Consider the following 4915-nt stretch of genomic DNA (forward strand, 5'->3'; position numbering starts at 1 on the left):
GAGAGAAAAATAAGAAACCATGTGAGAAGCAGGGATTTGCAGAGCACTATATCGCATTCATTTCCCCACCTTGTCTGCTATCTCTGTTACTTAGCAACATTTCAGATTGACTGCACACAGCTCCTTCGCCTCTCTGCACTCTTCCCTCACAGCCACCGAACAGACGACAAATGTAGATTAAGCTTGATTGGATCCAAATTGAAAATTCAAGCTCACTACCTTGAAAGCATTCAGGTCTTGAGCAGTAAGCCTCACACAGTTGTGCCTTTCAAAAGTAAAGGGCCTTGTGAGAGCTGTGCATAATTCTTTATGCGGCTTGTCATTTCAATGAATTATCCCTCCTCCACCACCTCCTACCTCCTTATGCACTTGAGCTGCATCTCACACCATGCAACCCACAGTCTAGATAGAGCTAGAGCCACCCACCCACTCAGGCGCATACACACAAGCATTTAAGCATTCATGCTCAAATACACAAATGAGCAGAAGTATGGGGACATACAATAACGGTAAGAAGTAAGTACACTCAGTTATAAGATGTACAGATCAAGACAATAAAATATCATCTGGTCATCACCATGTCTAAAAGTTTGGTAAAAACAGCCTCAAATAAACAACATGTAATTTAGTACACCACATAATTACTTCTTTTAAGCCTTATTTAACTGTACTGCTTCCAAAGCAGTTAAAGGAGTAAGTAGAAGCCAGTAGCTAATCAAAAAAAACTTGATAAACTGATCACAAGCAAGTGGTACCACATTTTATAAAACCTAATATTTTGATAGTTTACTACTCTGAAGGTGTGTGTTAACACAATGCCAAGGAGGAAAAATATCAGCAGTGACCTTCGAGAAGCAACTGTTGCTGCCCATCAATCTGAGAAGGGTTAAAGGTCAATTCCAAACAATTTAAAGTCAATCATTCTGTTGAGACAAAGATTATTACCTCAGGAGTGGACGTCCAGAAAGTGTACCTGTACAGTACTCAGAAAAATTATTTAAAAAATAAAAATAAAAACTATAAATCATGTCAGCAAGACTAATGTGTGCAATGTAGCATCTGAACAAACCACAAGACCTCTGGAAGAAAGGGTGCTATGTCACTGAACTGTAACTGTTGGAGACAAGTTGGAGACTACAAATTGTGAGAAAATTATAAGAAAATAGGCAAATGTTCTGTTGCAGTTTAACTGAATGCTGAGTGTTTGTGACCAAGTGACTAGTGAGCCGTGCTGCCACTAGGCTCCTGAGACAAGTTGGAGGCGCCCACCACCAAATGGAGAGGGGCTTGAGACACCTGTGATGACTGATTAATTAGAGGGGGAAAAAACTGTCCGAACAAATGTTTTGAACATGTTCAAAATTAAAGTAACAACATTGCGTGACTCTGCGACTTACACAAAGCATTTTGAGACATTTTGGAGACTCCCTTTTTGCCAACTAGTTGCCAGCAGTCGCAGCCAATCGGGGTACCAACTTAAAGGTGGTTCTACAAGTTGGTAAGTAGGTGTTTACCCGCCCCCAAACTGATTTTGCATTTTCACTCAATATTTGATAAATGCTAATTTAATGCAACATGTCATTTACTTGAGGCTATATTTATCTAATATTATTATTATTTATTTTACACAAAACTTTAAAATTCAAACCAGGTGTACTTATTTTAAACAATAAATGCACATAGATCAATGCATATTCAAAATCTTACTACTAGATCATTTTAATCAACACCTTACAACTTGAAGGATTTTGAATCAAAACTAATTTTATTCAGAGGACAAAAGCAAAATCTGACTTTATGTGATGGGAGTAATGTTTACAGGTACAATACCCAACAAGTACAGTAACAATCCAAGGGTATGAGTAACAGACACGCTACATTCAGCTGTACGGTGTTTGTGTTCTTTATTAGTGGCTGAAGGATCAGGTGTGCCTGTCACGGCACACTGTTGTCAAGAGGGCAGTCAGTGACACTGGGGTGCACATTGTGCCAGTTGCCATGACAGTGTCAGCGACAGCACCCTAACACACCTCTGCTCTGAACCCTGTCAGTCTGGTTTCCGTGGATACAGGACACCTCCAACAGTCTTGGCCACATCTAACAAAGGTTAATTAATACAGAGTTTCGATCTCAGCTCAGCAGCTGTCCTTGCCCTTTTCCAATGCCGTCCTCACCTTTTGTGTGCACCGAGCAGACCGACATTGCAGGTCAGTAGACAGGACAGCAGCTCTGTTTATGACGAAAGGCCATGGCAATCTACTCAGACACCAGTCTAAACACTTCACAGAGAGCTGAAGCAAGGGCCAGAAACAATCAAGCATTATGCTTCTAATCAGGCTAAAATCCATCTCTGAGGAGAAGGTTCACAGGCTGTGACAGGATCAGGTCATAACAGTAAGGGCAACTAGGTGACAAATTAATGCCACTATGGAAACAAACTAGAATTAAATACTGAGTCCAAGATGATTAACTCAGTTTTAAATCTATATATAAAAAAAATGTCAAAAACCAATAGGATGGTCATTTAAACAGCTCCTCACACTAGTGTTTCACAAGAGATTTGGTGCTGTTTTTTTTAGACTGCATAGGGTTACAAAAAAGTCAATTGAGATTGGCCTGTCAGCATTGATTACAGTTTAGGGCCATCTTTAAATTGCTGACCTAAATCTGAGCCTAAATCTGAGAAACAACAAAAGCCAACCTGGTCACACTGGGCCATCTGACGTCTGTTGTCACGCTAATCTTAGATGCAGTGGATTAGGACTAGTTTACCCCCAGTGAGCTTAATGCAGTATAATGGAATGGCCTGTAATGCCATGTTTGATCAGTGCTGTAAACAAGTAAACAGGTTTGCTTTGACCATGGCCTGGAAAAATGACTAATATGAGATAGAGGGCCCCAGTCAGTGAGAGGAAAATGGAAATAGGAGGAAAAAGCTGACACAGTTAAAACATAGGGAACTTTGTTAATCTATCTGCTGCTAGCAGTGAACTTTTGTAATTACAGGTGACCTTGTCAATGTTTTTGCCAAAAGACACATCTATGAAGATTATGTCAGAAAATATTGTGATCTATGTTTATCCCTCATGCTGTACTGCAAGCTTTCTTTGTTAGTTTATCATGATGTTGTTTTATTTTCTGTTATAAAGGGATTTTTTTTCTACAAAATCAGCAGAAGTATTGTCTCATTCGGCAATATGCTGCACAAATTGTCAGGGGGACAAACCAAGCCTACTCTCCTGCATATCACTCTCCTGGGGGCTGGGAGGTGCTCTTATCACCTGGGCAACTTGCCTCTTAGTTCCTAGTCACAGACAGATTGTCTTTTCAATGCAAGTTGCAATGCTGACTGAATCAGACTCTAGTTTGAGCCCAGTGACCCATCAAACATACCTCTGCAGGTCCCTAAATGCCTCCATCCTGAAGTAGCATTTGACACTTTTGACAACAAGCCACAAGTGGAGGTTTGTTGTGAGGTGCAGTGTGCCAGTGACTCACAGTTCGCATTCAAATTTCAAAACCAAATCTCTGTCTTTCCTTGAGAATAATACATACACATCCAACTATGTGTGCTAACTCTATGTTAATACACATAGGTGTATTCCATACACTGCAATTTATTACTAGCAGACTGTCATAGACACAATTTGTTTCCACAATTTGATTACACACAAAAAATGCTAAAGATAACAATCTGACAGTTTTTTTTTTGTTATTTATTTATTTATTTATTTATTTATTTGTATCAACAAGGTGATTCCCAAAAAGTTTGCATATAATAAATAAAATCAGGGATAATCTCTTAGGTTCTCTATCTTTTCTTTTAAACAAACAAAACTTTTAGGCAATACTTCCTTTGTCTTTCAGTTGTCATGGGGAATATATGGGTTTATCATAACTGATACTGCATATCGCAGGTTTTTCCTATAATGTGAAGCCCTACCTGTAAAACTGTTATCTTTAGCACTGTTTTATAGATGAAACAAAAATAAAAAAATAAAAATAAAATCATGTCTTGGTGATAGTTTGTTTGTTCAAAAGTGCCTCAAGACAATTTATTTTTATTTTTTTCTGTTATGTTTAGGTACAATAAAGGACTATTCTGACAGTTTGGTGTTGTTTTCTTATGCTTGACTGAATAATAGGTCATGGTTAAGTGGCTTAACAGACAAAGAATTGCTCCTCTCAAAATTGTCAGCTGAAAGAATTGGATTGAAAATGAGTGAAAATGTAGCCAGTGTTCAAAGAACAACTAAAAGCCCAAGAAGTATTGCTCAAGATCACTTTCAATGATTGCTAGAAAACCTGAACCCTTAGACAAAAGCTCAGCATTCCCTTCATGTTACACTTTTAGACAAAGATCTTCTTATATTGAGAAATGATGGAGTTGTAGATTTTTGGTGAAACCTTAAAAATCTTGTGATATTGTGAGATGTCATGCACCAACTGTGATATGTATGACTCTCAGCTACTACCTCATCAAATTTTTGTGTTTTCTATGGTCAGTTTTAACCAATTTTATGATCCAAAAGGTAATCAATTTTAGATGTGCACCCAATTATTATTTTCTAAAGGTTTCATTAAAATCCATCTAGTGGTTCTTGAGAGATTTTGCTAACAGGCTGAGGTGACTCCAAATAGTTAATGGCAAAATTTAAAACGGATCTTGAGAACTCAGAATTAGTGCTGGGCGATATAACGATACATATCGTGGGGACGATAGAAAAGTGTCTATTGTGATATATTTTCTTCTATCGTCTCTATCGTTTCTGTCATTTCTATCATAATTGTATCAATGATTCATGTAAATATTTCATAACGTAGGCTACGACGAATGTATTAGTGTTGTCACTTTGAATACATTCAGTTTATATAAGTGATAAATAATAAGAAAAAATAACTATTTTGCGAAGAA

At 37.8% G+C, this 4915-nt stretch overlaps 1 protein-coding gene across 3 annotated transcripts in view; it reads right to left on the reverse strand.

Moving 5' to 3' along the window:
- The window catches only part of nrip1b (nuclear receptor interacting protein 1b), a 69444-nt gene that overhangs the window by 7607 nt on the left and 56922 nt on the right, over positions 1–4915 (reverse strand). The gene's annotated exons all lie outside the window — the stretch shown is intronic.

This window comes from Kryptolebias marmoratus, linkage group LG13 (assembly GCF_001649575.2).
Source record: "Kryptolebias marmoratus isolate JLee-2015 linkage group LG13, ASM164957v2, whole genome shotgun sequence".
NCBI classification, from domain to species: Eukaryota; Metazoa; Chordata; class Actinopteri; order Cyprinodontiformes; family Rivulidae; genus Kryptolebias; species Kryptolebias marmoratus.